At 38.0% G+C, this 12,418-nt stretch overlaps 1 protein-coding gene across 2 annotated transcripts in view; it reads left to right on the top strand.

Annotated features, from left to right (window-relative positions):
- Cdk19 (cyclin dependent kinase 19) overlaps nucleotides 1-12,418 on the top strand; it is a 172,475-nt gene that overhangs the window by 8,629 nt on the left and 151,428 nt on the right. The window lies entirely within an intron of this gene.

The raw sequence follows: 12,418 nt of genomic DNA, 5'->3' as shown, positions 1-12,418 counted from the left end.
CCTTAGCCTCCTGAGTGCTGGGACTATAGACAAGTGCCACCAGGCCTGGCTCGTCTAGCCTTTTTTTTTTTTTTTTTTTTTTTTTGTAACTGGACTCGAACTCAGGACCTTCTGCTTGCCAGGCAGGTACTTATGCCACTGAGCTATAGCCCATTCCCATACCCCCCATTTTTTTTTTTTTTTTTTTAATGTATTTGGTACAGGGTCTCACTATGCAGCTCTGACTTGTAGAGATTCTCTTGTTTTCAGTCTCTCCAGAGCTGGGGTCACAGGTATGCACCATCATGCCCAGTCTTGGTGGCCAGCTCAGTGTATTTGGGGGCGGGGCTGGAGTGACTTCTGTGGCCAGGGATTGAACCCTGGTCCCTATGCTTGCCTAAGCAGGTGCGTAGTCCATTGAGCTATCTCATCAGCCCCCACCCCTTTTTTATTTCTATTTTGAGACAGTGTCTCACAGAGTTGCCCAGGCTAGGCTCATACTTGTAATTCTCCGGCATCAGCCTTCCAGGGTGCTGGGATTACAGGTGTATAACATCAAGCCCTGCTAAAAATTAAGTATAGTATCTTAGTACTTAGTAAATGGACATTGGTTTATATTTTGTTATTTTTGTAATACAGGCTTTCCAGAACTTTATTTTTTGAGGCCTAAGGGAAATATTTTTTAAACAAAGTTCGTAGTTAGAAGTGGCAGTCTGCCAAATGACTGTAAAAAAGAAGCTTTTAAATATTGTAGGCTTCATGGGTCATTCCATACTCAAAACTGAATCTGAAACACTTTGATAAAGCAAACTAATACTTGAAAAACTATGAGTTTGTGGTATGCCTGCCTGCCTGTCTTTTCTTTCTTTTTCAAGACAGGGTTTCACTATACCATTCAGGCTGGCCTTGAACTCATGTCAGTCCTCCTGTCTCAACCTCCCAAGTGCTGGGATTACCATGCATTTGCTGCCCCCATGCCTAGCAGCAATTTTTTTTTTTTTTTTTTTTTTTTTGCGGAACCAGGGATTGAACTCAGGACCTTGCGCTTGGCAGGGAAGCACTTATTCCACTGAGCCATCTCCCCTGCCCCTCTAGAGGCATTTTTAACCTTAAATGAAGATCATTACATATCTTATGTATAAAAATGCTTTGTTCCTGTTAATAGTTTCAGTTTATTTTCTTGGCTTACATAATTTAATTGTTTTCCTTGGTAGCCTTCAGATTCTTTCCAGCTTTAAAATGAAAAGAATCCATTTCTTTCCATTCCATTCTTTCAGATTGAATACTGCAATGAATATCTTACTAAGTGCAGTGTTTCATGCATATTAATGTAGTGTAATTTTAAATTTTCAGAAACTTTACTCTTGGAAGTAATGCTTAAAGTTATTTTTTGATATTATACGCAAGATATAAATCTTAAAGACTGGAGATGAATAAAGAAAGCCGTGTTAAGACTTCATTTTACTTTTGTCTTTTTGAGACAGCGTCTTGCTAGGCTGTTTAGGCTGGCCTTGAACTCACTTTGTAACCCAGGCTGGTCTCAGATTTGCAATAATCTTCCTGCTTCAGCCTCCCCAGTGCTGGGTTTACAGGCGTGTACCACCATACCTGGTTTAGTGTGAAGACTTTAAAGATAATTTGTACATAAAAATGAGTTATGAATTTCTTTTGTTTGTTAAAGGAAATGCAAGTTACTTTCCCTGCTACTGTTGAAGTAGTACATACAATGAATGTCAATAGTGGGCTAGTTTTTTTCACTTTTGTGTAATATAGTTTTGAACTGAGATATGTTAATGTGTGATAGTAATTTGTGTGTGTGTGTGTGTGTGTGTGTATTTTGTTCAGGGTCTCACTACGCAGCTCGGACTCATAGTGATCCTCCTGTTTTCAGCCTCCCTAGTGCTGGAATTACAGGTCTTTGCCACCATGCTTGGACGGGGTGGCCAGCTCAGCGTGCTGGGGGACAGGGCCAGCGTGGCCAGTGCGGCATGAGGTACCAATCCCGGCCCCTGTGCTTGCCTAAGCAGGCCCTTAGTCTGTTGAGCTATCTCACTGGCCCAGTAAATTGTTTTTGAAAAATGCTTATGTGGTACAGTGAGGTTTATACATATATTGATATATGTAAGATTTCTAAGACAGTATAATATAATTTGGAATGTTTTTGGTTAGCTGTTAGAGTACTTACGGATTTAAAAAAATTTTTTTTAGAGTAGGATTATTTATTGGAAAGATGAAATGGGAAACAGGAATAGCTCCTGAGAGACAGGACGAGTCCTGAATGGGTTGCCCTGGATTTAAAACTAACGTTAATGTGCTTTAAAATATTAACTTTGTTATCTTATATATGTTACTATATAACATTAGTACTAGTTTTGAAATCCAAAACAAGGAAAAGAAAAAAATTTAGAACATTTTAATATTCTAAATAACTACCATGACCATTTCTTAAAAGTGGTGTTTCAGCTCTAGAATCATAAAGTGGTAGCTGACAAAGCTATTTTAAGATTTTTGTCCATTTATAAATAGCAGATAGTCTAACACTTCTTAGAATAGCTTGTGAGCTTGTGCAGGCTAAGAGTCTCAAGAGAGATGCAGGATGTAATTCAGGGTCTAAGCATGCAGCAGGTTTGTTTTTTAATTGAGGTTTTGAGGGTTTATTAACAAGTAATTTAATGGATCAAAGGGAAATAACACTTAAAGCCCTCAAGTATAATTGGTGTCCATATAAAGCATGTTTAATGTCAAATGTAAAAATAAATTTTTTGTGTATGGTACTGGGGACCAAGCAAATATATAGTAAGTCTTGCTAAAGGAAAAACACATTACTTACAGAAGAATCTCTATACTTATTTCTCTAGTGGTGTGCTAATTTGCACTACCACAGTAGTGTGAAAGGGTTCCTTTTCCCCCTTTAGTCTCACCAGCATTTGTTATTTTTGATTTCTTGATAGTCATTCTTTTAATGTAAGAGTGAATCTCAGTGTTTTAATTTGTATTTCCCTAGTGGCCAAAGTTGTTGAATATTGCTTAATTTTTGATATGGTATTAATATTTTATTTTGGAAGGGTCTAATTCTTTTGAGTTTTTAAAATATATTTTAAGTCAGATGTACTGGCATGTCCCTGTAATCTCAGAACTCAGGAGGCGGAGGCAGGAGGATTACTGTGACTTTGAGGCCAGCCTGGGCTACATAGTAAGTTCAAGGCCAACCTGCACTACAGAGAGAGACTCTGTTTCAAAACACACACACATGTATTTTTTTTCTCTCTATATAACTTTTTTTTCTTATAGTAGTTCTTTGTCCAGGGTGTACTTGGCAAAAAAATTTTCCCAATCTGTGGTGTCTCTTTACTCTGTTGGTTGTTTCCTTTATTCTATACAGACTTTTTAAATTTGATGTAATCCTATTTGTTGCCTTTTGATATTGTTTCTTATGCAATGGGGTTTTGCTCTGAAAGTCCTAATCAACAATTTTCCCCATTACATCTTCCAGCAGATTGTTTCTGTTTTAATAGTTAGATCTTTGACCCACTTTGATTTTATTTTAGTACATGGTGAGAGATTTGGCTCTAGATTCAATCTACTGCCTTTGTATTGCCAGTTTTTCTTGCACCATTTGTTAAAAAGGCTATCTTTCCAACAGTGTGTATTTTTGGCCCCTTTGTTAGTGATCAGATGGCTGAATGTGCCTGGTGTCCAACTTTTAAAAGAATGTATAGTAAAAGGAGTACGTTCTGAAATAATGATACTGTAAATAGACCAGTAACAATTGTTATCAAGTATTATGTATTATACATAATTGTATGTGCTTTACTTTTATATGACTGTCAGCGAAGTGTGTGTATATATGTGTCATCTGTGCATCTGTATTTTTTTCATTTCTCCAGTTATCCATTAATTTTTAAATATAGACATTTATTTATTTAGTGCAGGGTCTTGCCAGGCAGCTCATACTCATAGTGATCCTCCTATTTTAGCCTCCCCAGAGCTGGGGTTACAGATGTGGGCCACCATGCCTGGTTTCAGTGGCCAGCTTAGCACAGGCTGGCATGACATGTGGTACTGGGGATCAAGCCTGGGTCCTTGCACTTGCCAGGCAGGTGCTTAGACCACTGAGCTATCTCCTGAGCCCCACATTAATTTATTTTTTATTATTTGTGATTTGATTTTTTTTTTTTTATGAGCCAAATATTGTGCCAGAGATTATGAGGGTATAAGAACAAATCAGATGTATGGGGCATGTTGGCACATGCCTGTAATCCCAGCACTCGGGAAGCTGAGGCAGGAGGATAGCCATAGAGTTCAGGCCACCGTGGGCTACATAATGAGTTCAAGGCCAGCCTAAATTACATAGTGTATCAGTCAGTGTTTACTAGAGAAAAATATACCAAAAGTTACACAAATATACAAGAATCTACAAGATTGGTTTACAGTGGTCATTCACAGTTGTGTGGAAGAGCACAGAGGGTGTCTGCATGCTGGAGACCGAAGGATCCAGGCGGAGGTCTGGTGCTCCCTGCAGTATCCTGAGTGAGTTCTTACCAGGGTGCCGATGGGTCTGTGATGAAAGCCTAAGCGTCCGTGCTGGGAGGCTGAAGGATCTGCCCAGAAGCTGGAGAGTCTGTGTGGAAGCCAGGAGATGATGCCCAAGGTGAAGGTGAAGCCTGGAGCGCTGAAGAAACAGAAGCCAGTCCTTCCCATTCATTTCCCCTTTACATCATCCAGGGGACAAGTTGCCCTAGGGTGTGGATTGTGGAGCCAGTTTAGTGAGCTTCTTTTATGTTGACACAATTAACCATCACACATAGTAACACCCTGTTTCAAACAAAAAAGCAAAGACAAAATGAGTTGCAAAGACAGAGACTTCAAGTACAACCAGTTGGTAGCAGTTATTATTTATGGAAAGAAAATCTGGATTGAGAAGGTGCCTTTTTTGTTGCTGGGGATTGAACCTAGGGAAGTTGAACTGAGCTGCATTCCCAGCTCTTTTAAGTTTTTGTTTTGAACTGGATCCTCTTGCCTTAGCCTCCCAGAGTGCTGGGATTACAGACCTGTGCCATCAGCCTGTGCTTTAGGAGGAAGACAAAAATGCCAGCAGGCTGGTGGCACACATCTGTAATCCATTATTGTCGGATACTGAGGCAGGAGGATGCCAAATTGAAGGCCAGACTGGGCAGTTTAGCAAGACTGTCTCAAAATTTAAACAAACCCAGGGCCAGTGAGATAGCTCAGTGGACTAAGCGCCTGCTTAGGCAAGCACAGAGACCAGGGTTTGATCCCTGATACCACAGGCCTTGCTGGCTCTGCCCCTGGGCCCACTGAGTGGGCCACAAGACCGGGCATGCTGGGGCACGCCTATAACCCCAGTGTGAGGAAGCTGAAAACAGGAGGATCATTATGCATCAAAGCTGCATAGTGAGACCCTGTACCAAATACAAACAAAACAAAACAAACCCAGTCCAACCCAACCACCACAACAGAACAGCTGGGAGTGAGACTTAAGTGATGGAGTGCTTGTCTGACAGGCTTGAGGCCCTCAGTTTGATCCTTACTACTGTCAAAGTGAATTATATATTCATTATAATTATTTAGAAAAAAAATATATAAGATTATATGTACTATGTATGTATTTCCTACTTTAAACAAATGATAAAACATTTAAAAAGTAAAATATGTATTGTTGACAGTGTTGCTTGCCTGAAATCCTTAGCTACATGGGATGCTGATGCAGGAATATTGCAAAATTCAGCTCATCCTGAGCAACTTGGTAAAGGAAGGCCTTGTCTCAAAATTTTAAAAAAAGGGCTGAAGATCTAGCTCAGTGGTAAAGCACCAGGGTTCAACCTCCAGTTCAAATATCCCCACACATACAACCTTTATTATTGAAAATAAAAAGCAAGTTTTCTTTTTAAGCAGGCATCCTGGTGGCCCCAACTACTGAGGATGCTGAGGTAGAAGAATCATTGGGGGGGGGGTAGAGTCAAACAAATTTAAAGACTTTTAAGCATACAAATTATAATTTTCTTATTTTAAAAACCAATGTGTTATCCCCGGTTCCGCAAAAAAAAAAAAAAAAAACCACAATAAAACAAACAAAAAACCAATGTATTATAAAAGTCCTCTATTTTCATTAAGAAAATCAGTAATTATAATAGCATATATAAATCACTTAATGGAGATAATCACTGATAGCATCTTGTTGTAGTTTTCATAGTATTTTAAAGGTATTGTGTGTTACATTGTTTTTAATCTTAAGTTTCATGTAACATAAATTCACCACTTTTAAGTATGTAATTGTTATTCATGGTGGTTCTTGCTTGTAGTTCCATCTTCTGGGGAGGCTGAGGGAGAAGGATTGCAGAAACTCAGTATTTCACAGCCAGTGTGGACAGCACAGCAAAGTTATATGTGAGAAAAACAAAAACAAAAAAAATTACTGGCTACATTTTTATTTTGTTTTGTTTTTGAGATAAGGTTTTACCATGTATTGCAGGTTGTTCCTAACCTCACTGGGTAGCCTAGGCTGGCCTCAGATTCATAGCAATTCTCTTACCTCAACTTCCTAAATGTGGGATAATAGTTATGTGCCACAGTGCCCAGCTTGGACAAATATTTTGAAAAAAGAAAACTGTTTAATTTAGTAGGTTGCAATGCATTCACACAGTTGTGTAACTACTGCTACTACTTAGTTTAAGAACATTTTATTACCCTAAAAGAAACCTCATACTTGTGGGATTTCTTTTTAGTCTCACCTCCGTCCAGATTCTGGTGAACAATACATCCTTTCCATTTCTGTGTTTGCCTCATCTGGGTACAGTTTGTTATATTAAGAGAATCATACATTATGTGGTCTTCTGTGACTGTTTATTTAACTAGCTTAATGTTCTCAAGGTTCATCTATGTTATAGTGTATATTAGTATTTCATTACTTTTTTGGCCAAATAATGTTCCACTGTCTGAATGTACCATGTTCTGTTTATCCATTTACCCATTAATGAACTTGTGTGTTCTTTCACATTTTGGCTGTTGTAAGGCTGCAGTAAACATGGGATGGGTGTACATGTTTTTGTATGTATGGGTTTGAATGTATGAATGGGCTTTGAATATATACCTAGGAATTGTACTTGCTGAATTATATGCTAATTCCATATTTAACTATTTGAAGAACAGACAGAATGTTTCCGTAAGTAGCTGCTGCATTTCACACTCCTACCTACAGGGTATAGCCACTATGGATATATTAGATTTTTGACAGAAACTCAATATTAGATTGTGCTTTCTTTTAAGTGCTGTCATATTTTTGGAAATCTAGATTTTAGAGGCTACTGCCATGAGATCTGAAATACTTTGCAAAAATAATTAATGTGGAACAGGAAATGACAGGGGTAGTATTTAATTTGACCACAAGGTTTTAGAAGTTATGCAGTGTTCAGTGGTGCACACGCTCTGTTAGGTAGTTAGGTTTACTTAAAAAATGCTGTTTTTCTTACTTGGGCTTAGTGGTGGGTACCCATAATCCCAGCACTCTGGGAGGCTGAGATAAGAGAACCCAGTAGTATTGAGCCCAAGCTGAGCAGTTCAGTCACTTACTGAGACTGTCTCAAAAAGAAAAGTGTGGGCAGGTGTGAGGCTGGGGCTGTAACTCAGGGAGAAGGGCCTGAGTTCAACACACCTGTTTTTTACTTTAATTTGTATGTATTTATTTTTACGTGATTATGTGTTGCTTGAACATAAATTTTTTACTAAGTTTCTTCACCTAATCACTTAATGAAGTTTAGGTGTTTTTTTTGACCTAGGGCGATGTGAACAAATTACTACAGATTACTACTGTGAGTTTGGGACCCCTTAACTTTAGATATAATCAGTGTTTATTCATAGTATGACATTTGCCTGTTGTGAATAAGCTTCAGTCAACATGACTGGACATGTTTTTGTTTGAATATATTTTCATGGTTTGGAATATATCCCTAGGAATATAAAAAAACTTAATATTCAGTGGTTGTCTACATTCTGTTATGGATATATATGTTTAAGATTTTTCTTCTAGTATTTTGATTATATTTAACAATAATGAGTGTTCTCTAAATCTTGGTCAGTATGTCTGATTCTTTTCTTAAAAGTGTGTGAGTGTGTGTATATGTGTGTGTGTTACTAGAATTGAGCCCAGGATCTTTGTTCTAAGGTACATCTCCATGCCTTTTAAAAAATATTTTGATATGGCTTCACTTCACTTTAGATGGCTTGAGTCATTAAATTGCTTAGTCTGAACTTGAATTTATGATTCTTCAGCCACTTAGAGTGCTAGGATTACAGATACTGTGTGTAACCACAGATATATGGAATTATAATGGAATCTTATAAGTTGATTCACATGTCAGGAGGTAGTATCTGTTTTTATTTACTTGTGGTGTTGGGCTTTTCTTCTTTTTTCTTTTTTTGTCATTTTGAGATGGGGACTCCCTGTGCAGTTTAGGCTGACCTTGAGCTCACTCTGTGGCCGAAGCTGGTCTGGAACTTGCAGTGATCCTCCTGCCTCAGCTTCCAGAGTGCTGGGATTATAGGCATGTGCCATCATACTTGACTGGTGCTGGGGATTGAGCCTTGGGGCCTACATATGCTGTGCAAGTGTTCTACCACTGAGCTACATCCCCCACCCAGGTATTAGATATTTCCTCATTTCACAGAGAAGTTCACTTACTGTCACTGACAACTATAAAAGTGCCTTTTGTCTCCATTCTCTATCACAGTTCGGTGATATATGAAATAGTTTCTGTCTCAGCCTTCACCAGGTTAAATTAATTTATTTATTGTATTTTAGGGAAGGGTCTACAGGGTGTTCAGGGTCTTACTACTAGGTTGGACTCATAGTGATCTGCCTGTTTACAGCCTCCCAAGAGCTGGGATTATAGGCACATGCTACCATGCCCAGTCTCAGTTGCCTTCTCAGAGCACCCCAGGTGTGTGTGTGGGGTTTTGGCATGGCAGGCCTGGGAATTGAACCCCTGGCCCCTGTGCCTGTTTGCAGGTGCTTTAATCCACTGAGCTATTTTGCTGGCTCTCTACCAGGTTAAATTTAGAGCTCTTGTCTTTTGTGTTTTCTCTAAAGCTAAGCTAAAGATCTGGTCAGCCTTACAATTTATATCTTTCTTTAATTCTTAAGGACTGTAGTTCATGGTCAAGGTCTTCCTCCACTAGTCTTTATTTTAAAGTTGGTAAATATTTTTTTGTTACTAAAAAGCAGTTTTTTCATTGGGAAATGATATATTGATGTAATCTTTCATGTACATTTTCTGCTTTCATGTTACTTATTTAGGTATGTATATGGTACAGGGTCTCACTACATAGCTCCAACTCCTAGTGATCCTCTTGTTTTCAGCCTCTGCAGCACTGGGATTATAGATGCGCCCCACAACACCTGCCCTGTCTCAGTGGCCAGCTTATTGTGCCCAGAGGCGGGGTCTGCGCAGCATGTGGTGCCAGAGATCAAACTGCAGTCCCTGCATTTGCCTAGGCAGGTGTCCATTAAGATATGTTGCTGGGCCTTCTTTTATGTTATTTGCTAGGAAAGTTTTCTAGTCATTTTAATTTCCTGTTCATTTTTACTACACAGATCGGACTTATAGTGATCCTTCCTGATTTTCAGCCTCCCAAGTGCTGGGATTACAGACACACGCCACCCAGTCTCATTCACTATCTCAGTGCGCCCCAGGGGCAGGGCTACCACAGCTGGCTGGGGATCGAACCCCCAGCCAGCCCCGTCAGCCTAAGCAGGTGCTTTAATCCACTGAGCTATCTGGCAAGCCTCCTGCTCATTTTTATTAATGTAAAATATGATTTTTTTCAAAGATACATGTTACATTATTCGAAACTGGCAAAGAAAAGCAGTGTTCCCTGCTGTATTTTGATGTCAAATTGTTTAAAGCATTAAAGAAAATTTGAACTATTGGAAAGGGGAGGGATTGAATGTAGATGTCTTTTAAAACCAAGAAAGAACATAAACTGAGTTGCATTTAGTGTGTGAATCTGTCATTTTGAAAAAGTTTGCAGTAGAAAAACTGTTCCATATCATCTTAAAAATATAAGGAAGGGGCTTATTTCCTTCTAACAAAAATCTAGAGAAGGAAAATGCTTGACTGCTGGAGCTGAAGGAAGTCGACAGCATCTACCTCCTTGCTTCTGTTCTTTGCCATTGTTCACATAGTTCCAGGTAATGATTATGCCATCAGTTACCTCTTCCACATTCTAGGTAGGAGGACGGGGAAGATGGAAAGACTGAAAGGCAGGAAGGACTGTGCTGGCCAAGCTGTAAGCAAGTGCTTCCTACTGATTAGAGCAATGTAAGTGAAAAGCAGATTGCAATCAGCTTTTGGGAAGGTAGTCAAAAATAGTGCCTGTAACAGTGTGGTATAAAGGTTTCAGACAGAGATGGAAAAGGAGGATGAATCTTTTAAGCTAATTTTTCCCCCTAGAACTGTTGAACCAAGGGTCTTTGTAGTGAGCTGTATAGCCCCAACTTTTTTTTTACTTTTTATTTTATTTTGAGACAGGGTCTTGCTAAGTCTCTGCTATCTGGGCTGGTCTTAAATTTGGCAGTCTTCCTGTCTCTCCCTACCAGAGTGCTGGGATTATAGGCATGTACCACTGTTTCTGGCTTGAATTAATTTTAGGTAGTTAAAAGCCACTTTAAGTATTTAATGATAAGTATAAATTATGAGCAGTCACTGCCTTTTAAACTACATAAAGACTTTTCCATAATTAACCCAAGCACATTTTTTGCTGACCTTCAGGTCCCTATAAACACAAAGGTGGGTAATTGGTTCTTGACGTTTTGGCTAAGATCAAGTGTAAAATACAGGTAAGTAAAGATAGAATTTTAAGCCAAGTAAAATTGTACTATTACAGTCTTTTTTTTAAAAAACATGACTGATAGGAAAACAGAGATAAGATGTTAGATCTAAGAATCTGACAATATATAACAGAATTTAGGTCATTTTAGTGTGTGCAAGGAAAACAAATTTGAAGCATTCACTAGTATTTATAATATAAAGCAGAACTTAATCATAGAACATTTCATGTATGACCTATGCTGTAGCCCAATTAAGGTTCTTTGTTTAGTTTTCTGAGTTTATATAATTATTATTTATTTATTTATCTATTTATTTTGAGACAGAGTTTCATTATGCAGTTCTGCTAGCCTTGAACTCCCTTTGTAACCCAGGCTGGACTTGAACTCACAACAATCCTCCTGCTTCAGCTCCCGAGTGCTGGGGTTACAAGTGTGTGCCACACTACCCAGCAGAACTGTTCATCATAAAGACATTTTCCATCTCATAATTTTAGTAAACATTTTGGGTCTGGATTATTTAGGTGAAGTTTATTTCTTAATGAGTTACTTGTATTTTCCCTTCTCAGAGAAATGTTTTTTGATTCTCAATAAATATAAATACAAATGAAAAGCAATTTGTAGTGTAAAGAAAGCTTGGAGTTGTAAACACATGTCTCTTTAATTTTCTAGGCTACTAAATACTCTATACCTATAAGATACTGTTTTGAATAATTTTTTCAAAATTTGTATCTTGAAGCTGGCTGTGGTCGGACATCCCTTTAATTCCAGCACTGAATTTGGGAGGCTGAAGCAGTAGGATCAAGAATTCTAGGCTAGTCAACATAATGAGAGCCTGTCTTGAGACTTTTTTGTGTTATGATAAGTAACGTGATTACTGTGAGGCATAATTATGTAATCATATATAAAAGTTTTCAGCAAAGTATTAGTTTGTCTCTTTATATGAGTTTCCATGAAGATAAAATTAACAAGTACAAAAGGTTGTTTCACATGAATATTATAGTTACTTTAGTTTCTAGAACAAGGATTGGAAAAAAAAACCCCAAGGGTTAACTAAGGGTTAATCAATTTAGCAGGCAGGTAGAATTTTATCTACATTTATAATGAATTACTATAAAATAATTACAAAAATTAACATGTATATCTCCCCAAGAATGTGGTCTTGGGGCTGAGGAGCTAGCTCAGCTTGGGGCTGGGGAAATAGCTCAGTGATATAAGCACTTGACTGGTAAGCACAAGGTCCTGAGTTCAGTCCCCAGTATTGTTAAAAAAAACTTTTCCACATGATTTTTGGTAATCTGTACTTTTTTTTTTTTTGCGTGTGTGTGTCTGTTTAGATCTTTAATCTTATTATTTTTTTAATTGAAATATATTGATTTATTATTGACATGTTATTATTATTTTTTTTCCAAAATTTTATTGATAAACAGTAATGAGACAGTTTCAAATCAAATTGGAAGTACAGTTTCAACAAATAACACACTGCGTATATTCTTCTTAGTGGTTAATTGCTATACAAGATGCGGACTTGAGATCCTATTTACAAACACCATTAGAACAAATCATTCTATTCATTAAGAGAATGCAACTATATAT

This window comes from Octodon degus, unplaced genomic scaffold (genome assembly GCF_000260255.1).
Source record: "Octodon degus isolate 3935 unplaced genomic scaffold, OctDeg1.0 scaffold00090, whole genome shotgun sequence".
Classification (NCBI taxonomy): Eukaryota; Metazoa; Chordata; class Mammalia; order Rodentia; family Octodontidae; genus Octodon; species Octodon degus.
Note: the sequence above shows the minus strand (reverse complement) of the source record. Positions and strands in the feature narration are given on the sequence as shown.